The sequence below is a fragment of the Phyllobates terribilis genome, unplaced genomic scaffold (assembly GCF_046119375.1).
Source record: "Phyllobates terribilis strain yellow unplaced genomic scaffold, ASM4611937v1 Scaffold_187__1_contigs__length_3656778, whole genome shotgun sequence".
Taxonomy (NCBI): domain Eukaryota; kingdom Metazoa; phylum Chordata; class Amphibia; order Anura; family Dendrobatidae; genus Phyllobates; species Phyllobates terribilis.
The window spans coordinates 2,652,969-2,674,732 of NW_027362947.1; the positions used below are offsets into that span (position 1 = coordinate 2,652,969).

The window sequence follows — 21,764 nt, forward strand, 5'->3', positions numbered from 1 at the left end:
GAAACCAATTCTGGTTATCGCTTCTCGGCCTTTTGGCTAAGATCAAGTGTAGTATCTGTTCTTATCAGTATAATATCTGATACGTCCCCTATCTGGGGACCATATATTAAATGGATTTTTAGAGCAGGGAGATGGAAAAAGAGCTTGCTCTGTCCACTCCACGCATTGACCTGGTATTGCAGTATCTCCAGGACCGATGCACCCCTTCTTTAATGCAGTTTCTAAAATCAGAAAGAATTGAATTCAATGTTTTTTTTTCATTTTGCTTGTTTGTCGGATTTTGGGATGGACTCTTTGGCTTTGCTTTTCTTCTCCTCATTGGATTTTTCATGTTCAAAGTTGCAGAAGCCAGATTACAAGCTCATTTTGGTTCAACTTCAGCAACTGTGCATTGCATTGCCATGTAATGTGATGCAATGCTATCTTTCTAGCTCTCCCTTTTTACTTCCTTTTGGATAAACAGACATATTAGGCAAGCATTTTGGAGCTTTCACCTAAATAACTACAGGTGGTGAGATAAGCTGCACAATATAATTGACCTTTCAGTATATTGTTGCACACACACCATCTATTTAGCAAATGCCCTTGTTATCAACAGCAGCCTTTTAAACTCACCTGAGCTAACAGGTATGTGCGCTGGTTACTCTGCTGCGCTTAAAATTTCTTTTTTGGTTTGCTACAATGCCTTTTCTGAAACGTTGTCTCCTTCTGCTGGAACACTGACTTCTTTCATTTAATGCCTGCAGACTATAAAAGAGAACCCAACCCAAAAAGTTTGGTTGATTAGTCTGTGGCATTCTGTTAAACTGTTGCTTATGGCGGTCTCTGTGAGCTTCTCAGCGACATTCAGCCAGCCAGGTATCCTGCCTGCAGTAGATGGAATGTGGCAATGGAACGCTGGCTGCGCGTGTCATAATAGGCTCTGAGCCTTTATACACCTGTGCACAGCAGCAGCCACCTTCAGTCTGCTGCTGGACAGCCAGCAGCAGCAGCAGCAGGAGAGGTATGTAATCAGGAGCCCTCCTGCTAAGGGTAGACAGCTGCTCGTTCCACCCCAGCCCCCGCCTTAATTGGTTCTCCTCCCTTCCAACGGTGTTGAGGCGGGTGGGAACAGCAGGGGGTGAAGGTGCTGTGTTTAAAGAGGTGGAGTTATGCAGATCTAAAACGCGTGGATTGCAGCAGCAGCAAGCCGAAAAGTGCAGGCATGTAAGGGATCTAGAGGTTGACAACATGTCTTCTTAACGGGAGTCCAGGAGCTCATCTCCACAAATGGACTTTTCAGGATCCTTGGGTGGCTCCGTAGTTTGAAACCAATTCTGGTTATCGCTTCTCGGCCTTTTGGCTAAGATCAAGTGTAGTATCTGTTCTTATCAGTTTAATATCTGATACGTCCCCTATCTGGGGACCATATATTAAATGGATTTTTAGAACAGGGAGATGGAAAAAGAGCTTGCTCTGTCCACTCCACGCATTGACCTGGTATTGCATTATCTCCAGGACCGGTGCACCCCTTCTTTAATGCAGTTTCTAAAATCAGAAAGAATTGAATTCAATGTTTTTTGTTCATTTTGCTTGTTTGTCGGATTTTGGGATGGACTCTTTGGCTTTGCTTTTCTTCTCCTCATTGGATTTTTCATGTTCAAAGTTGCAGAAGCCAGATTACAAGCTCATTTTGGTTCAACTTCAGCAACTGTGCATTGCATTGCCATGTAATGTGATGCAATGCTATCTTTCTAGCTCTCCCTTTTTACTTCCTTTTGGATAAACAGACATATTAGGCAAGCATTTTGGAGCTTTCACCTAAATAACTACAGGTGGTGAGATAAGCTGCACAATATAATTGACCTTTCAGTATATTGTTGCACACACACCATCTATTTAGCAAATGCCCTTGTTATCAACAGCAGCCTTTTAAACTCACCTGAGCTAACAGGTATGTGCGCTGGTTACTCTGCTGCGCTTAAAATTTCTTTTTTGGTTTGCTACAATGCCTTTTCTGAAACGTTGTCTCCTTCTGCTGGAACACTGACTTCTTTCATTTAATGCCTGCAGACTATAAAAGAGAACCCAACCCAAAAAGTTTGGTTGATTAGTCTGTGGCATTCTGTTAAACTGTTGCTTATGGCGGTCTCTGTGAGCTTCTCAGCGACATTCAGCCAGCCAGGTATCCTGCCTGCAGTAGATGGAATGTGGCAATGGAACGCTGGCTGCGCGTGTCATAATAGGCTCTGAGCCTTTATATACCTGTGCACAGCAGCAGCCACCTTCAGTCTGCTGCTGGACAGCCAGCAGCAGCAGCAGGAGAGGTATGTAATCAGGAGCCCTCCTGCTAAGGGTAGACAGCTGCTCGTTCCACCCCACCCCCCGCCTTAATTGGTTCTCCTCCCTTCCAACGGTGTTGAGGCGGGTGGGAACAGCAGGGGGTGAAGGTGCTGTGTTTAAAGAGGTGGAGTTATGCAGATCTAAAAAGCGTGGATTGCAGCAGCAGCAAGCCGAAAAGTGCAGGCATGTAAGGGATCTAGAGGTTGACAACATGTCTTCTTAACGGGAGTCCAGGAGCTCATCTCCACAAATGGACTTTTCAGGATCCTTGGGTGGCTCCGTAGTTTGAAACCAATTCTGGTTATCGCTTCTCGGCCTTTTGGCTAAGATCAAGTGTAGTATCGCTTCTCGGCCTTTTGGCTAAGATCAAGTGTAGTATCTTTTGAAAAGGCGGTTTTGGATGTTGGCCGCCCTAGTAGATTGATACATTATGCACACTGGGGTTTAGGCGCTTGTTAGTACGCCAGGTGGCTAATATAGTCATCTGGTGGAATGCATGGCCCCCCAGGATCGACGCCATTGGGCCGGGGAAGATCGAAAGCCCGAAGTGTGAAGTGCCCCAGGAGTGGTGACCCTGGGGTGCCTTAACTCACTGGGATTGGGAACCCCACTTGAGTTTATGGCACATTTGCACAAGCACTTCAAATTTTCTTTCTTCGCACACACCCTTATTCCGGGCCTTCTGGCCTTAGGATGGGGAATTTTTCAATTCCCGGTCGAAGGTCCGGGCAGTATTATACTGTGAAACCTTCACTATTTATTTAATTTCTTTGTCACTGTGTGTCCACTTATTCACGTGTGTCACGTCCTACTAGGATTTTGTCGGGATGCGGTTCCCTTACGGGTTCCTCTCTTGGCAGGTCTAGGGGGGGAGTGTGTGGCCATCAGGTTCCGCTCCCCCCTGAACCCCCCTGGCTCTCCTCTTTCGGGAGGAGAGCGTTGTTGGCTCCCCTCTTCCGGGAGGGGAGCACAGTCTTTGGCTCCCAGTGCCTTGCTCGGGTGAGAACTCGGGCAGGTGCTGGGGGTAAGATTGGGTCGCCTCTGGCTTCGGCTGGAGGTGGCTTTTTGTCCCTGTTCCTCGCTGTGGCCTTTTGGCTCGGAGGGACGGGGAATGGTTTGGGGGACCCTTCTCCTTTTGGAGAGGGTTTCAAGAAGACCAGCATCCTAGTGCACTTTTTTTGTGGCACTTGTGACTTTTTTAAGCGCACTCGGGTTTTGTACACGAATTCGGGCTTTCGATAAAAAAAAAAAAAAATCTGTTCTTATCAGTTTAATATCTGATACGTCCCCTATCTGGGGACCATATATTAAATGGATTTTTAGAACAGGGAGATGGAAAAAGAGCTTGCTCTGTCCACTCCACGCATTGACCTGGTATTGCAGTATCTCCAGGACCGGTGCACCCCTTCTTTAATGCAGTTTCTAAAATCAGAAAGAATTGAATTCAATGTTTTTTGTTCATTTTGCTTGTTTGTCGGATTTTGGGATGGACTCTTTGGCTTTGCTTTTCTTCTCCTCATTGGATTTTTCATGTTCAAAGTTGCAGAAGCCAGATTACAAGCTCATTTTGGTTCAACTTCAGCAACTGTGCATTGCATTGCCATGTAATGTGATGCAATGCTATCTTTCTAGCTCTCCCTTTTTACTTCCTTTTGGATAAACAGACATATTAGGCAAGCATTTTGGAGCTTTCACCTAAATAACTACAGGTGGTGAGATAAGCTGCACAATATAATTGACCTTTCAGTATATTGTTGCACACACACCATCTATTTAGCAAATGCCCTTGTTATCAACAGCAGCCTTTTAAACTCACCTGAGCTAACAGGTATGTGCGCTGGTTACTCTGCTGCGCTTAAAATTTCTTTTTTGGTTTGCTACAATGCCTTTTCTGAAACGTTGTCTCCTTCTGCTGGAACACTGACTTCTTTCATTTAATGCCTGCAGACTATAAAAGAGAACCCAACCCAAAAAGTTTGGTTGATTAGTCTGTGGCATTCTGTTAAACTGTTGCTTATGGCGGTCTCTGTGAGCTTCTCAGCGACATTCAGCCAGCCAGGTATCCTGCCTGCAGTAGATGGAATGTGGCAATGGAACGCTGGCTGCGCGTGTCATAATAGGCTCTGAGCCTTTATATACCTGTGCACAGCAGCAGCCACCTTCAGTCTGCTGCTGGACAGCCAGCAGCAGCAGCAGCAGGAGATGTATGTAATCAGGAGCCCTCCTGCTAAGGGTAGACAGCTGCTCGTTCCACCCCACCCCCCGCCTTAATTGGTTCTCCTCCCTTCCAACGGTGTTGAGGCGGGTGGGAACAGCAGGGGGTGAAGGTGCTGTGTTTAAAGAGGTGGAGTTATGCAGATCTAAAACGCGTGGATTGCAGCAGCAGCAAGCCGAAAAGTGCAGGCATGTAAGGGATCTAGAGGTTGACAACATGTCTTCTTAACGGGAGTCCAGGAGCTCATCTCCACAAATGGACTTTTCAGGATCCTTGGGTGGCTCCGTAGTTTGAAACCAATTCTGTTTATCGCTTCTCGGCCTTTTGGCTAAGATCAAGTGTAGTATCTGTTCTTATCAGTTTAATATCTGATACGTCCCCTATCTGGGGACCATATATTAAATGGATTTTTAGAACAGGGAGATGGAAAAAGAGCTTGCTCTGTCCACTCCACGCATTGACCTGGTATTGCAGTATCTCCAGGACCGGTGCACCCCTTCTTTAATGCAGTTTCTAAAATCAGAAAGAATTGAATTCAATGTTTTTTGTTCATTTTGCTTGTTTGTCGGATTTTGGGATGGACTCTTTGGCTTTGCTTTTCTTCTCCTCATTGGATTTTTCATGTTCAAAGTTGCAGAAGCCAGATTACAAGCTCATTTTGGTTCAACTTCAGCAACTGTGCATTGCATTGCCATGTAATGTGATGCAATGCTATCTTTCTAGCTCTCCCTTTTTACTTCCTTTTGGATAAACAGACATATTAGGCAAGCATTTTGGAGCTTTCACCTAAATAACTACAGGTGGTGAGATAAGCTGCACAATATAATTGACCTTTCAGTATATTGTTGCACACACACCATCTATTTAGCAAATGCCCTTGTTATCAACAGCAGCCTTTTAAACTCATCTGAGCTAACAGGTATGTGCGCTGGTTACTCTGCTGCGCTTAAAATTTCTTTTTTGGTTTGCTACAATGCCTTTTCTGAAACGTTGTCTCCTTCTGCTGGAACACTGACTTCTTTCATTTAATGCCTGCAGACAATAAAAGAGAACCCAACCCAAAAAGTTTGGTTGATTAGTCTGTGGCATTCTGTTAAACTGTTGCTTATGGCGGTCTCTGTGAGCTTCTCAGCGACATTCAGCCAGCCAGGTATCCTGCCTGCAGTAGATGGAATGTGGCAATGGAACGCTGGCTGCGCGTGTCATAATAGGCTCTGAGCCTTTATATACCTGTGCACAGCAGCAGCCACCTTCAGTCTGCTGCTGGACAGCCAGCAGCAGCAGCAGCAGGAGAGGTATGTAATCAGGAGCCCTCCTGCTAAGGGTAGACAGCTGCTCGTTCCACCCCACCCCCCGCCTTAATTGGTTCTCCTCCCTTCCAACGGTGTTGAGGCGGGTGGGAACAGCAGGGGGTGAAGGTGCTGTGTTTAAAGAGGTGGAGTTATGCAGATCTAAAACGCGTGGATTGCAGCAGCAGCAAGCCGAAAAGTGCAGGCATGTAAGGGATCTAGAGGTTGACAACATGTCTTCTTAACGGGAGTCCAGGAGCTCATCTCCACAAATGGACTTTTCAGGATCCTTGGGTGGCTCCGTAGTTTGAAACCAATTCTGGTTATCGCTTCTCGGCCTTTTGGCTAAGATCAAGTGTAGTATCTTTTGAAAAGGCGGTTTTGTCCTTGGGCTGCTCTAGTAAATTGATGCACATTACACACTGGTTTGGTGCACTTGTTAGTACGCCAGGTGGCTCATAGAGTCATCTGATGGAAAACATGGCCCTCCAGGATCGAAGTCACTAGGCTGGGTAAGTGTGAGGGCTTTGGAGCAATGTGCCCCAGGAGTAGGCGCCCTGGTGGGAGTCCAAGCTTACTGGGACTGGGAACCCCAGAAAGACTTGGGCTTCGTAGCACGCCGCACCTTTGCCAATCATACTTTCTGAGCAACACCCCCTATTCCTGGCCTCCGGGCTAGGAAGGGGAATTTTTATAAACCCGGTCGGAGGTCCGGTCAGCTTTGGGCTGAGAAACCAACACAGGCTCCAGCTCCACTAGGGTGGCAGCCTAGCTGGACGCTGGGAGCACGAAAACGGCTCTTCTCTGGCTTCGTCAAGAGAGAGCATCGGAGATCCCCGACCCTCGCTGTGGCCTTCTGGCTCGGAGGGATGGGGATGGTTTATTGGGGACCCTCTCCTCCGGGAAGGGTCCACATGAATCCTCGCCTCGTGCGCTGTTTTGGTGTGACTTCGGTCACATTTTTCAGTGCCTTGGATGCAGCTTCAATCAAAAAATCTGTTCTTATCAGTTTAATATCTGATACGTCCCCTATCTGGGGACCATATATTAAATGGATTTTTAGAACAGGGAGATGGAAAAACAGCTTGCTCTGTCCACTCCACGCATTGACCTGGTATTGCAGTATCTCCAGGACCGGTGCACCCCTTCTTTAATGCAGTTTCTAAAATCAGAAAGAATTGAATTCAATGTTTTTTGTTCATTTTGCTTGTTTGTCGGATTTTGGGATGAACTCTTTGGCTTTGCTTTTCTTCTCCTCATTGGATTTTTCATGTTCAAAGTTGCAGAAGCCAGATTACAAGCTCATTTTGGTTCAACTTCAGCAACTGTGCATTGCATTGCCATGTAATGTGATGCAATGCTATCTTTCTAGCTCTCCCTTTTTACTTCCTTTTGGATAAACAGACATATTAGGCAAGCATTTTGGAGCTTTCACCTAAATAACTACAGGTGGTGAGATAAGCTGCACAATATAATTGACCTTTCAGTATATTGTTGCACACACACCATCTATTTAGCAAATGCCCTTGTTATCAACAGCAGCCTTTTAAACTCACCTGAGCTAACAGGTATGTGCGCTGGTTACTCTGCTGCGCTTAAAATTTCTTTTTTGGTTTGCTACAATGCCTTTTCTGAAACGTTGTCTCCTTCTGCTGGAACACTGACTTCTTTCATTTAATGCCTGCAGACTATAAAAGAGAACCCAACCCAAAAAGTTTGGTTGATTAGTCTGTGGCATTCTGTTAAACTGTTGCTTATGGCGGTCTCTGTGAGCTTCTCAGCGACATTCAGCCAGCCAGGTATCCTGCCTGCAGTAGATGGAATGTGGCAATGGAACGCTGGCTGCGCGTGTCATAATAGGCTCTGAGCCTTTATATACCTGTGCACAGCAGCAGCCACCTTCAGTCTGCTGCTGGACAGCCAGCAGCAGCAGCAGCAGGAGAGGTATGTAATCAGGAGCCCTCCTGCTAAGGGTAGACAGCTGCTCGTTCCACCCCACCCCCCGCCTTAATTGGTTCTCCTCCCTTCCAACGGTGTTGAGGCGGGTGGGAACAGCAGGGGGTGAAGGTGCTGTGTTTAAAGAGGTGGAGTTATGCAGATCTAAAACGCGTGGATTGCAGCAGCAGCAAGCCGAAAAGTGCAGGCATGTAAGGGATCTAGAGGTTGACAACATGTCTTCTTAACGGGAGTCCAGGAGCTCATCTCCACAAATGGACTTTTCAGGATCCTTGGGTGGCTCCGTAGTTTGAAACCAATTCTGGTTATCGCTTCTCGGCCTTTTGGCTAAGATCAAGTGTAGTATCTTTTGAAAAGGCGGTTTTGTCCTTGGGCTGCTCTAGTAAATTGATGCACATTACACACTGGTTTGGTGCACTTGTTAGTACGCCAGGTGGCTCATAGAGTCATCTGATGGAAAACATGGCCCTCCAGGATCGAAGTCACTAGGCTGGGTAAGTGTGAGGGCTTTGGAGCAATGTGCCCCAGGAGTAGGCGCCCTGGTGGGAGTCCAAGCTTACTGGGACTGGGAACCCCAGAAAGACTTGGGCTTCGTAGCACGCCGCACCTTTGCCAATCATACTTTCTGAGCAACACCCCCTATTCCTGGCCTCCGGGCTAGGAAGGGGAATTTTTATAAACCCGGTCGGAGGTCCGGTCAGCTTTGGGCTGAGAAACCAACACAGGCTCCAGCTCCACTAGGGTGGCAGCCTAGCTGGACGCTGGGAGCACGAAAACGGCTCTTCTCTGGCTTCGTCAAGAGAGAGCATCGGAGATCCCCGACCCTCGCTGTGGCCTTCTGGCTCGGAGGGATGGGGATGGTTTATTGGGGACCCTCTCCTCCGGGAAGGGTCCACATGAATCCTCGCCTCGTGCGCTGTTTTGGTGTGACTTCGGTCACATTTTTCAGTGCCTTGGATGCAGCTTCAATCAAAAAATCTGTTCTTATCAGTTTAATATCTGATACGTCCCCTATCTGGGGACCATATATTAAATGGATTTTTAGAACAGGGAGATGGAAAAACAGCTTGCTCTGTCCACTCCACGCATTGACCTGGTATTGCAGTATCTCCAGGACCGGTGCACCCCTTCTTTAATGCAGTTTCTAAAATCAGAAAGAATTGAATTCAATGTTTTTTGTTCATTTTGCTTGTTTGTCGGATTTTGGGATGAACTCTTTGGCTTTGCTTTTCTTCTCCTCATTGGATTTTTCATGTTCAAAGTTGCAGAAGCCAGATTACAAGCTCATTTTGGTTCAACTTCAGCAACTGTGCATTGCATTGCCATGTAATGTGATGCAATGCTATCTTTCTAGCTCTCCCTTTTTACTTCCTTTTGGATAAACAGACATATTAGGCAAGCATTTTGGAGCTTTCACCTAAATAACTACAGGTGGTGAGATAAGCTGCACAATATAATTGACCTTTCAGTATATTGTTGCACACACACCATCTATTTAGCAAATGCCCTTGTTATCAACAGCAGCCTTTTAAACTCACCTGAGCTAACAGGTATGTGCGCTGGTTACTCTGCTGCGCTTAAAATTTCTTTTTTGGTTTGCTACAATGCCTTTTCTGAAACGTTGTCTCCTTCTGCTGGAACACTGACTTCTTTCATTTAATGCCTGCAGACTATAAAAGAGAACCCAACCCAAAAAGTTTGGTTGATTAGTCTGTGGCATTCTGTTAAACTGTTGCTTATGGCGGTCTCTGTGAGCTTCTCAGCGACATTCAGCCAGCCAGGTATCCTGCCTGCAGTAGATGGAATGTGGCAATGGAACGCTGGCTGCGCGTGTCATAATAGGCTCTGAGCCTTTATATACCTGTGCACAGCAGCAGCCACCTTCAGTCTGCTGCTGGACAGCCAGCAGCAGCAGCAGCAGGAGAGGTATGTAATCAGGAGCCCTCCTGCTAAGGGTAGACAGCTGCTCGTTCCACCCCACCCCCCGCCTTAATTGGTTCTCCTCCCTTCCAACGGTGTTGAGGCGGGTGGGAACAGCAGGGGGTGAAGGTGCTGTGTTTAAAGAGGTGGAGTTATGCAGATCTAAAACGCGTGGATTGCAGCAGCAGCAAGCCGAAAAGTGCAGGCATGTAAGGGATCTAGAGGTTGACAACATGTCTTCTTAACGGGAGTCCAGGAGCTCATCTCCACAAATGGACTTTTCAGGATCCTTGGGTGGCTCCGTAGTTTGAAACCAATTCTGGTTATCGCTTCTCGGCCTTTTGGCTAAGATCAAGTGTAGTATCTGTTCTTATCAGTTTAATATCTGATACGTCCCCTATCTGGGGACCATATATTAAATGGATTTTTAGAACAGGGAGATGGAAAAAGAGCTTGCTCTGTCCACTCCACGCATTGACCTGGTATTGCAGTATCTCCAGGACCGGTGCACCCCTTCTTTAATGCAGTTTCTAAAATCAGAAAGAATTGAATTCAATGTTTTTTGTTCATTTTGCTTGTTTGTCGGATTTTGGGATGGACTCTTTGGCTTTGCTTTTCTTCTCCTCATTGGATTTTTCATGTTCAAAGTTGCAGAAGCCAGATTACAAGCTCATTTTGGTTCAACTTCAGCAACTGTGCATTGCATTGCCATGTAATGTGATGCAATGCTATCTTTCTAGCTCTCCCTTTTTACTTCCTTTTGGATAAACAGACATATTAGGCAAGCATTTTGGAGCTTTCACCTAAATAACTACAGGTGGTGAGATAAGCTGCACAATATAATTGACCTTTCAGTATATTGTTGCACACACACCATCTATTTAGCAAATGCCCTTGTTATCAACAGCAGCCTTTTAAACTCACCTGAGCTAACAGGTATGTGCGCTGGTTACTCTGCTGCGCTTAAAATTTCTTTTTTGGTTTGCTACAATGCCTTTTCTGAAACGTTGTCTCCTTCTGCTGGAACACTGACTTCTTTCATTTAATGCCTGCAGACTATAAAAGAGAACCCAACCCAAAAAGTTTGGTTGATTAGTCTGTGGCATTCTGTTAAACTGTTGCTTATGGCGGTCTCTGTGAGCTTCTCAGCGACATTCAGCCAGCCAGGTATCCTGCCTGCAGTAGATGGAATGTGGCAATGGAACGCTGGCTGCGCGTGTCATAATAGGCTCTGAGCCTTTATATACCTGTGCACAGCAGCAGCCACCTTCAGTCTGCTGCTGGACAGCCAGCAGCAGCAGCAGCAGGAGAGGTATGTAATCAGGAGCCCTCCTGCTAAGGGTAGACAGCTGCTCGTTCCACCCCACCCCCCGCCTTAATTGGTTCTCCTCCCTTCCAACGGTGTTGAGGCGGGTGGGAACAGCAGGGGGTGAAGGTGCTGTGTTTAAAGAGGTGGAGTTATGCAGATCTAAAACGCGTGGATTGCAGCAGCAGCAGCAAGCCGAAAAGTGCAGGCATGTAAGGGATCTAGAGGTTGACAACATGTCTTCTTAACGGGAGTCCAGGAGCTCATCTCCACAAATGGACTTTTCAGGATCCTTGGGTGGCTCCGTAGTTTGAAACCAATTCTGGTTATCGCTTCTCGGCGTTTTGGCTAAGATCAAGTGTAGTATCTGTTCTTATCAGTTTAATATCTGATACGTCCCCTATCTGGGGACCATATATTAAATGGATTTTTAGAACAGGGAGATGGAAAAAGAGCTTGCTCTGTCCACTCCACGCATTGACCTGGTATTGCAGTATCTCCAGGACCGGTGCACCCCTTCTTTAATGCAGTTTCTAAAATCAGAAAGAATTGAATTCAATGTTTTTTGTTCATTTTGCTTGTTTGTCGGATTTTGGGATGGACTCTTTGGCTTTGCTTTTCTTCTCCTCATTGGATTTTTCATGTTCAAAGTTGCAGAAGCCAGATTACAAGCTCATTTTGGTTCAACTTCAGCAACTGTGCATTGCATTGCCATGTAATGTGATGCAATGCTATCTTTCTAGCTCTCCCTTTTTACTTCCTTTTGGATAAACAGACATATTAGGCAAGCATTTTGGAGCTTTCACCTAAATAACTACAGGTGGTGAGATAAGCTGCACAATATAATTGACCTTTCAGTATATTGTTGCACACACACCATCTATTTAGCAAATGCCCTTGTTATCAACAGCAGCCTTTTAAACTCACCTGAGCTAACAGGTATGTGCGCTGGTTACTCTGCTGCGCTTAAAATTTCTTTTTTGGTTTGCTACAATGCCTTTTCTGAAACGTTGTCTCCTTCTGCTGGAACACTGACTTCTTTCATTTAATGCCTGCAGACTATAAAAGAGAACCCAACCCAAAAAGTTTGGTTGATTAGTCTGTGGCATTCTGTTAAACTGTTGCTTATGGCGGTCTCTGTGAGCTTCTCAGCGACATTCAGCCAGCCAGGTATCCTGCCTGCAGTAGATGGAATGTGGCAATGGAACGCTGGCTGCGCGTGTCATAATAGGCTCTGAGCCTTTATATACCTGTGCACAGCAGCAGCCACCATCAGTCTGCTGCTGGACAGCCAGCAGCAGCAGCAGCAGGAGAGGTATGTAATCAGGAGCCCTCCTGCTAAGGGTAGACAGCTGCTCGTTCCACCCCACCCCCCGCCTTAATTGGTTCTCCTCCCTTCCAACGGTGTTGAGGCGGGTGGGAACAGCAGGGGGTGAAGGTGCTGTGTTTAAAGAGGTGGAGTTATGCAGATCTAAAACGCGTGGATTGCAGCAGCAGCAAGCCGAAAAGTGCAGGCATGTAAGGGATCTAGAGGTTGACAACATGTCTTCTTAACGGGAGTCCAGGAGCTCATCTCCACAAATGGACTTTTCAGGATCCTTGGGTGGCTCCGTAGTTTGAAACCAATTCTGGTTATCGCTTCTCGGCCTTTTGGCTAAGATCAAGTGTAGTATCTGTTCTTATCAGTTTAATATCTGATACGTCCCCTATCTGGGGACCATATATTAAATGGATTTTTAGAACAGGGAGATGGAAAAAGAGCTTGCTCTGTCCACTCCACGCATTGACCTGGTATTGCAGTATCTCCAGGACCGGTGCACCCCTTCTTTAATGCAGTTTCTAAAATCAGAAAGAATTGAATTCAATGTTTTTTGTTCATTTTGCTTGTTTGTCGGATTTTGGGATGGACTCTTTGGCTTTGCTTTTCTTCTCCTCATTGGATTTTTCATGTTCAAAGTTGCAGAAGCCAGATTACAAGCTCATTTTGGTTCAACTTCAGCAACTGTGCATTGCATTGCCATGTAATGTGATGCAATGCTATCTTTCTAGCTCTCCCTTTTTACTTCCTTTTGGATAAACAGACATATTAGGCAAGCATTTTGGAGCTTTCACCTAAATAACTACAGGTGGTGAGATAAGCTGCACAATATAATTGACCTTTCAGTATATTGTTGCACACACACCATCTATTTAGCAAATGCCCTTGTTATCAACAGCAGCCTTTTAAACTCACCTGAGCTAACAGGTATGTGCGCTGGTTACTCTGCTGCGCTTAAAATTTCTTTTTTGGTTTGCTACAATGCCTTTTCTGAAACGTTGTCTCTTTCTGCTGGAACACTTACTTCTTTCATTTAATGCCTGCAGACTATAAAAGAGAACCCAACCCAAAAAGTTTGGTTGATTAGTCTGTGGCATTCTGTTAAACTGTTGCTTATGGCGGTCTCTGTGAGCTTCTCAGCAACATTCAGCCAGCCAGGTATCCTGCCTGCAGTAGATGGAATGTGGCAATGGAACGCTGGCTGCGCGTGTCATAATAGGCTCTGAGCCTTTATATACCTGTGCACAGCAGCAGCCACCTTCAGTCTGCTGCTGGACAGCCAGCAGCAGCAGCAGCAGGAGAGGTATGTAATCAGGAGCCCTCCTGCTAAGGGTAGACAGCTGCTCGTTCCACCCCACCCCCCGCCTTAATTGGTTCTCCTCCCTTCCAACGGTGTTGAGGCGGGTGGGAACAGCAGGGGGTGAAGGTGCTGTGTTTAAAGAGGTGGAGTTATGCAGATCTAAAACGCGTGGATTGCAGCAGCAGCAAGCCGAAAAGTGCAGGCATGTAAGGGATCTAGAGGTTGACAACATGTCTTCTTAACGGGAGTCCAGGAGCTCATCTCCACAAATGGACTTTTCAGGATCCTTGGGTGGCTCCGTAGTTTGAAACCAATTCTGGTTATCGCTTCTCGGCCTTTTGGCTAAGATCAAGTGTAGTATCTTTCGAAAAGGCGGTTTTGGATGTTGGCCGCCCTAGTAGATTGATACATTATGCACACTGGGGTTTAGGCGCTTGTTAGTACGCCAGGTGGCTAATATAGTCATCTGGTGGAAAGCATGGCCCCCCAGGATCGACGCCATTGGGCCGGGGAAGATCGAAAGCCCGAAGTGTGAAGTGACCCTGGGGTGCCTTAACTCACTGGGATTGGGAACCCCACTTGAGTTTATGGCACATTTGCACAAGCACTTCAAATTTTCTTTCTTCGCACACACCCTTATTCCGGGCCTTCTGCCCTTAGGATGGGGAATTTTTCAATTCCCGGTCGAAGGTCCGGGCAGTATTATACTGTGAAACCTTCACTATTTATTTAATTTCTTTGTCACTGTGTGTCCACTTATTCACGTGTGTCACGTCCTACTAGGATTTTGTCGGGATGCGGTTCCCTTACGGGTTCCTCTCTTGGCAGGTCTAGGGGGGGAGTGTGTGGCCATCAGGTTCCGCTCCCCCCTGAACCCCCCTGGCTCTCCTCTTTCGGGAGGAGAGCGTTGTTGGCTCCCCTCTTCCGGGAGGGGAGCACAGTCTTTGGCTCCCAGTGCCTTGCTCGGGTGAGAACTCGGGCAGGTGCTGGGGGTAAGATTCTGTCGCCTCTGGCTTCGGCTGGAGGTGGCTTTTTGTCCCTGTTCCTCGCTGTGGCCTTTTGGCTCGGAGGGACGGGGAATGGTTTGGGGGACCCTTCTCCTTTTGGAGAGGGTTTCAAGAAGACCAGCATCCTAGTGCACTTTTTTTGTGGCACTTGTCACTTTTTTAAGCGCACTCGGGTTCTGTACACGAATTCGGGCTTTCAAAAAAAAAAAAAAAAAAAAATCTGTTCTTATCAGTTTAATATCTGATACGTCCCCTATCTGGGGACCATATATTAAATGGATTTTTAGAACAGGGAGATGGAAAAAGAGCTTGCTCTGTCCACTCCACGCATTGACCTGGTATTGCAGTATATCCAGGACCGGTGCACCCCTTCTTTAATGCAGTTTCTAAAATCAGAAAGAATTGAATTCAATGTTTTTTGTTCATTTTGCTTGTTTGTCGGATTTTGGGATGGACTCTTTGGCTTTGCTTTTCTTCTCCTCATTGGATTTTTCATGTTCAAAGTTGCAGAAGCCAGATTACAAGCTCATTTTGGTTCAACTTCAGCAACTGTGCATTGCATTGCCATGTAATGTGATGCAATGCTATCTTTCTAGCTCTCCCTTTTTACTTCCTTTTGGATAAACAGACATATTAGGCAAGCATTTTGGAGCTTTCACCTAAATAACTACAGGTGGTGAGATAAGCTGCACAATATAATTGACCTTTCAGTATATTGTTGCACACACACCATCTATTTAGCAAATGCCCTTGTTATCAACAGCAGCCTTTTAAACTCACCTGAGCTAACAGGTATGTGCGCTGGTTACTCTGCTGCGCTTAAAATTTCTTTTTTGGTTTGCTACAATGCCTTTTCTGAAACGTTGTCTCCTTCTGCTGGAACACTGACTTCTTTCATTTAATGCCTGCAGACTATAAAAGAGAACCCAACCCAAAAAGTTTGGTTGATTAGTCTGTGGCATTCTGTTAAACTGTTGCTTATGGCGGTCTCTGTGAGCTTCTCAGCGACATTCAGCCAGCCAGGTATCCTGCCTGCAGTAGATGGAATGTGGCAATGGAACGCTGGCTGCGCGTGTCATAATAGGCTCTGAGCCTTTATATACCTGTGCACAGCAGCAGCCACCTTCAGTCTGCTGCTGGACAGCCAGCAGCAGCAGCAGCAGGAGAGGTATGTAATCAGGAGCCCTCCTGCTAAGGGTAGACAGCTGCTCGTTCCACCCCACCCCCCGCCTTAATTGGTTCTCCTCCCTTCCAACGGTGTTGAGGCGGGTGGGAACAGCAGGGGGTGAAGGTGCTGTGTTTAAAGAGGTGGAGTTATGCAGATCTAAAACGCGTGGATTGCAGCAGCAGCAAGCCGAAAAGTGCAGGCATGTAAGGGATCTAGAGGTTGACAACATGTCTTCTTAACGGGAGTCCAGGAGCTCATCTCCACAAATGGACTTTTCAGGATCCTTGGGTGGCTCCGTAGTTTGAAACCAATTCTGGTTATCGCTTCTCGGCCTTTTGGCTGAGATCAGGTGCAGTGATCTAACGGTTGCTGCCTTGGTCTTGGCTGAGAGGTGCCCGGGGTACCCGGCTCCTTGGCCTTGGGGGGATCGTCTCACCTTTTGGTGGGACTTCACCCCCCTGCTGCTATGAGGGAGCTGGCTTAGTCCCCGGGCAACAAGTTGCGATCCCCAGGCGAAAGGCCGAGCCCGTGGTGACGGTAAGCCTTTGCCACTTTGGTGAGATGCCTTGTTCATTTCAATTTTCCACTGGCTCCGGCCAGATCAGGAACTCGGTGCGTATCGAGGTTCCAGCAAACCACGTCGGATATGACAACCCCCGTGAGTTCTATGTACAGATTTTGAGAGATCTGTTGAACGTGAAAGATCATGATGTTTGCTGCCTGCAGGAGAAGGGGCAGAGTACATATATTCTCACGTTCTCGACCAAGGTTGCCTGCCAGCACTTTTACGAATGCGTTAAGGGCCACCGTAACAGCAAGCTGTTGGACGGAGTGATTTTTACGGGTCTCTATGGCGGAGTTGACGTTCCCCTTGTGGTATACATGTTTAACCCCCATGTGTCCACAGATGATATTGAGCTTTTTCTGAGCAGATATTGTACATCTGTCAGATTTACGGGGAACGTCAAAGGTCGGAGTGGTTTCTGGAATGGGAAACGACGCTTTATGGTACGCTTCAGACTTGACCCTGGGGGTGTAGAAGGCCTTATGCACCCCCCCTCCACAGTGGTGCTGGGAAGAGACCATGGCTACCTCTTCTATGATGGACAACCATTCAGGTGTCGTAGGTGTGGTGACCTTGGTCACATACAGAGCGATTGTAAGAACGAGCGGATGAGTCAGTGCCACAACTGTGGACAATGGGGTCATGCCTCAAAGGACTGTAAGAACAGTAAGACCTGCAGTGGGTGCGGAATGTCTACTCACCTGTTCAGTAATTGTCCGATGCGGACAAGGTCTCGTGGTGGCTCTCGGGCGCCTGCGGCTAGTTCCGCAGGAGTTCCTGCTGATGCCAGCAGGGTCAGCCCGGGTGACCCCAGAAAAAGCTTTGTGGACATTACTAAAGGTCAAAAACAGTCTGACTCAGTCGATGCTCTGTCGGTACCTTTGCGGAAAAACCCGGCCTCTGTAGCCGAGGTCACGCCTTTGCCTACTCCTGCAGGGGTCCAGGTTTCACCTGGTGGGGAGATGGCACCTTCTCAGAGCGGAAATGAGAGGGAACCAAAAAAGAGGCGAAAATCTGGAGCTGTTGGTACGAATCCAGATGTCCATCCAGATACCCCTGCTGATGCCAGCACAGATGTTGGACCAGATGTCTGCCCTGATGCCAGTCCAGACGGATGCCCTGATGCCAATCCAGACGGATGCCCTGATGCCAATCCAGATGGATGTCCTGATGCCAACCCAGATGGATGCCCTGATGCCAGTCCAGATGGATGTCCTGATGCCAGTCCAGATGGATGTCCTGGAACCATTCCTGATGGATGTCCTGTTGCCTGCCTGGATGATAGAGGTCGTGCAGTGGTTGGTGAACCTGTTGCTGGTCCTGATGGTCATCCTGCTCCGGAGATGATGTCCCTTGGTGCTCCTGGAGGGTCTGCGGGTATTCCACCTGCTGCAGTGCCTGGTGAGGATCGGGTGGATTCGGAGGATCGGATGGATCTCAGCGCCAGTGGTAAGAGAAGTCGTGAAGAGGCGCAGGAGGAGCATAACCTGCCTCAGATGTCCCGTAAAGTCTTTCTATCTAGTGCTGCAAAAATTCTCAGCCCAGAGGGGACTAACTTAATTGAGGATTTCACGGACTCAGATGAAACGGACAGTTTACGAACTGTGTCATCCCTTCCTTCACCTTCTCTGTCACAAATTATTGATTCAGATTCAGAGTATAATGAATCAATAAAAAACACCTAACATGGCAGAAATCCGTGTTGCCTCACTAAATGTGAGAAGCCTAAAGAGCCCTGTTAGACGGGCTGCTTTGTTTGCTTGGTTAATGACTCTGAACTTTGACATTTTTTTCCTGCAAGAATGCGGTATTGATCACGATTTGTCATACCCCAACTTAAAAATGGACTGGTCAGCAGGACCCTCTATTTGGTCAGGGTCCAATGAAAATAAAGCTGCCGGGGTTGGGATTTTATTCAAATGTCAAAATGTTAATGTTTTATCCATCACTGAAATAGTTCCAGGTCGTGCCTTATCAACTCATGTTATTTTAAATGGTTTTACCTGTCGTCTTATTAATGTTTATGCATCCCCAGAGAAAAATGAGCGTGCTTCCCTTTTTAATGTCATCCCTTTGTTTTTATCAGGTCCGTCCCCTGTGATAGTGGGAGGGGATTTTAACTGTGTCATGTTGGGGGAGGGGAGGAGTGGAGGTGATACTAATGGAAGAACAGACAAAACATCCAGTCTGTTAAAACATTTGACAACGGACCTCAAATTATTAGATGCTTGGAGAAAGTCCTACCCTACTGACCCTGGGCATACATGGAGGGGTAGAGGGATGTCATCTCGTATTGATTTTATTTTTTCCTCTTCTGATGTTTTTAAACCTAAGAATGCTGGTCTAATAGAAAATATTTTTTCTGATCATGTATTACTATACAATGTATTGCAAACTCCACAGGAAGCAAAAGTTGGAAAAGATATGTGGAAATTGAATGTGCTCTTATTAGAAGACGAACTAGTAAGGGCGGAGTTTTATGCAAAGTATGAGAGTTGGAGAAGACGGAAACACCCAAATCAGAGTATGTTGGGGTGGTGGGAGTGTGTTAAAACCCGTATTAAAGAATTTTTTATTAAAATTGGTAAAAGGAAGGCACGTGAAAAAAGGAAATGTTTTAAAGATTTTAATGTCAGGATGCAAACTCTCCTTAAGCTTAAGGGGTGGGGAGTACCTGGTGTGGATGATGAGATTGCCAAGATCCAGACAGAAATCCAAAAATTCCTGGAACAAAAGGGTAAAGAAATTATATTTAATACCCGTGTGAAATATTTGGAAGAGGGTGAGACCTGCTCAAGGTTTTTCTTTAAAAAAATGAGTGACAAAAAACAAGTGATTACTGAGCTAGAAGGACAATCTTCCACTGAGGGCATTTTAGAGCATACTGCTAATTTTTATAGAGATCTTTTTAGTATTAAAAATGTTGATGAACCTGCTTTTACAGAGAATCTTAATGTTTTATCCCAGTTTTTAAATAAAGATGACCAGATTTTTTTAGCTAAAGAACTTTTACCCAGTGAAATTGAAGAGACCCTTAAGAGTTTTAATAAAGGTAAGGCTCCTGGATCAGATGGCCTTCCTATTGAATTTTATCTTTGCTTTTGGGATCTAATTAAGGAGGATTTTATACAAGTAGTTTGTGAAGCCTCTAAGGCTGATTTATTACCATATTCATGGCGTAAAAGTATGATTACATTAATTTTTAAGAAAGGTGATAAATCAAAGTTGGAGAATTGGAGGCCTATTTCACTATTAAATACAGACTACAAGATTTTAGCTAAAGTTGTTGCTGGTCGTCTTAAAGCAGTTATTAAAAATGTAATTCATCCAGATCAGGTGTGTGGTGTCCCCGGGAGATCAATCTGGGAGCATCTAAACCTAATTCGTGATCTTATCTGGTTTCAAAAAGATAGAAAACAGCCACTAGCTATTTTATCTTTGGATTTTATGAAAGCGTTTGATAGGGTCTCCCACTTTTATCTTTTTAAAGTTATGGGAAAGATGGGGTTCCCTGATTCTTTTATTCAGAAAATTGCGCTTTTATACAAACAGTCATCTGCCCGGATTTTAGTCAATGGTTTTTTAACTAGAGAGGTGGAGCTTCTTTCCGGTGTTAAACAAGGTTGCCCCATGTCCCCACTTTTATTTGTCTGCTCCATTGAGCCACTGTTGTGCCTGCTGCGTCGGGACAAGGTGGTTAGGGGCATTTTTATTCCGGGTGGGGGTGGACAACAAGTTAAAGCCATTGGATATATGGATGACATATCTGTATATGGCACTAGCTCAGCATCTATTAACAGAGCAATTCTAATTACTGAAATTTTTAGTGCTGGGTCTGGGTTTAAGTTGAATATAAATAAATGTGACTGTATGATTATGGGTCAATGGGAGTCAGATCCGCCTAGGGTTCCCACACAAACAGTAGGAATCAAGATCCTGGGTGTCTTGTTTAATCCTGCTAATGATGGTATTGAAAACTGGGATTTGGTTTTGAATAAATTAAATCAGAAGATCTCTTTATGGCAAACTCGAAAACTAACAATGGAGGGCAAGATTCTTGTAATTAAAATGGTTTTGCTTCCTATCATTTTGTATGCCGCTATGGTTTTTCCCCCTAATTCTCTGTATCTTAAAAGACTTATGAAGCCCATGTTTTATTTTCTGTGGGGATCCAAAATGGAGAAATTGAGGAGGGAGGTGGTATGTAAAAGCAAGAAAAATGGGGGTAAAGGGTTCCCTGATTTAAAATTGTTTTTATTTATCAAGTTTTTTGTATTTTGTTGCAAAAGCTTGAATAATGTTGGGGCTTTCTCTTGTTTTCTTAGATATACAACTGGGTTTCTTTTCCGAAAGTTGAACTTCAGTATGACTGTTAATTGTCCTTTTCTCTTATCTCCCCCTAAGCATTACAAGATCTTGGAGAAGGTCATTTCAGAATATGATCTGACCCAAGTTGATCGTCAGCTTTTATTTGATCAACGTAAGTTAACAGTTATTTGTAAGGGACATGAGGAGATGGAGGATGTGTCTAATTTTTCCATCTCCAGGTGCCGCCTGGTGTGGAACAACGTGGCCTGTCCTGCACTTAGCAACTCACAAAAGGATTTAGCTTGGCAGGTTGTTCACCAATGTCTCCCTACGAGAGCTTTTCAGCATCATAGGGGGCTGGTGGCTAGTGCTAGATGTCCCAGAGAAAGATGCGCCCCAAACGAGTCAGTGTTTCATTTACTGTGGGATTGCCCCTACGCACAAGAGCTATGGCAGACGGTGGGCACCCTCCTAAAATGGATATGTGGTATACAAACCCTTAATTGTGACATTATAATATATGGGATAATTAAATGCCCAACCATGAAACAAGCACGAGTCGCATGGCTTATAATAAACTGTTTAAAAGAAGCTTTATGGAAAGTGCGCAATATATTATTGTTTAAACGTGAATTTATTCCTGTCAAAGATTGTATTGGGCTTGCTCTTTGTGAAATGTTTACATACTACCTGAGAGATTGTAAAAAGATGGGAATCAATGAAGCAAAAAAGCTATGGTGTTTGCAAATTTGGAATATGTATTTATTTATGTAAATTATATGCAAAACTGTGTTTTATGCTTTTTATGCTTTTAAGTGCATTTTAATTCTGACTCTGTATTAGTTTTATGTCATATTTTATTCCAGTATTTGTGATTTGTTTCAAATATTGTATCGGATATGTTCTTTGTGAAAAGTTTTCATACTACCTGATTGTAAAAAGATAAAGTTAAAAAGCTATGGTGTTTGCATTTGACATATGTATTTATTTATGCAAATTATATGCAAAACTGTGTTTTATGCTTTTTATGCTTTTATGCGCTTTTTAAATCTGACCTTGTATTTGTTTTATGTCATATTTTATTCAAGTC

The 21,764-nt window shown here is 45.4% G+C and overlaps 10 non-coding genes and 4 pseudogenes across 10 annotated transcripts; all 14 read left to right on the plus strand.

The window, feature by feature from the left end:
• The first annotated feature begins 16 nt into the window (after window positions 1-16).
• Window positions 17-207, plus strand: LOC141213096 (U2 spliceosomal RNA). Its single transcript, XR_012282674.1, has one exon. It is a non-coding gene; the product is annotated as a U2 spliceosomal RNA (small nuclear RNA).
• A 1,115-nt stretch (window positions 208-1,322) lies between these two features.
• On the plus strand, window positions 1,323-1,513 carry LOC141212874 (U2 spliceosomal RNA). The gene has a single exon (XR_012282458.1). It is a non-coding gene; the product is annotated as a U2 spliceosomal RNA (small nuclear RNA).
• Window positions 1,514-2,625: 1,112 nt separating this feature from the next.
• LOC141213232 (U2 spliceosomal RNA) lies at window positions 2,626-2,706 on the plus strand (annotated as a pseudogene).
• Window positions 2,707-3,543: 837 nt separating this feature from the next.
• Window positions 3,544-3,730, plus strand: LOC141213188 (U2 spliceosomal RNA). Its single transcript, XR_012282749.1, has one exon. It is a non-coding gene; the product is annotated as a U2 spliceosomal RNA (small nuclear RNA).
• A 1,115-nt stretch (window positions 3,731-4,845) lies between these two features.
• Window positions 4,846-5,036, plus strand: LOC141213062 (U2 spliceosomal RNA). Its single transcript, XR_012282640.1, has one exon. It is a non-coding gene; the product is annotated as a U2 spliceosomal RNA (small nuclear RNA).
• A 1,115-nt stretch (window positions 5,037-6,151) lies between these two features.
• Window positions 6,152-6,267, plus strand: LOC141213229 (U2 spliceosomal RNA; annotated as a pseudogene).
• Window positions 6,268-6,792: 525 nt separating this feature from the next.
• LOC141213142 (U2 spliceosomal RNA) lies at window positions 6,793-6,974 on the plus strand. The gene has a single exon (XR_012282718.1). It is a non-coding gene; the product is annotated as a U2 spliceosomal RNA (small nuclear RNA).
• A 1,115-nt stretch (window positions 6,975-8,089) lies between these two features.
• Window positions 8,090-8,205, plus strand: LOC141213230 (U2 spliceosomal RNA; annotated as a pseudogene).
• A 525-nt stretch (window positions 8,206-8,730) lies between these two features.
• On the plus strand, window positions 8,731-8,912 carry LOC141213143 (U2 spliceosomal RNA). Its single transcript, XR_012282719.1, has one exon. It is a non-coding gene; the product is annotated as a U2 spliceosomal RNA (small nuclear RNA).
• Window positions 8,913-10,027: 1,115 nt separating this feature from the next.
• On the plus strand, window positions 10,028-10,218 carry LOC141213064 (U2 spliceosomal RNA). The gene has a single exon (XR_012282642.1). It is a non-coding gene; the product is annotated as a U2 spliceosomal RNA (small nuclear RNA).
• A 1,118-nt stretch (window positions 10,219-11,336) lies between these two features.
• LOC141213130 (U2 spliceosomal RNA) lies at window positions 11,337-11,527 on the plus strand. The gene has a single exon (XR_012282707.1). It is a non-coding gene; the product is annotated as a U2 spliceosomal RNA (small nuclear RNA).
• Window positions 11,528-12,642: 1,115 nt separating this feature from the next.
• On the plus strand, window positions 12,643-12,833 carry LOC141213065 (U2 spliceosomal RNA). Its single transcript, XR_012282643.1, has one exon. It is a non-coding gene; the product is annotated as a U2 spliceosomal RNA (small nuclear RNA).
• A 1,115-nt stretch (window positions 12,834-13,948) lies between these two features.
• Window positions 13,949-14,040, plus strand: LOC141213256 (U2 spliceosomal RNA; annotated as a pseudogene).
• Window positions 14,041-14,820: 780 nt separating this feature from the next.
• LOC141213207 (U2 spliceosomal RNA) lies at window positions 14,821-15,005 on the plus strand. The gene has a single exon (XR_012282760.1). It is a non-coding gene; the product is annotated as a U2 spliceosomal RNA (small nuclear RNA).
• Window positions 15,006-21,764: the final 6,759 nt, after the last annotated feature.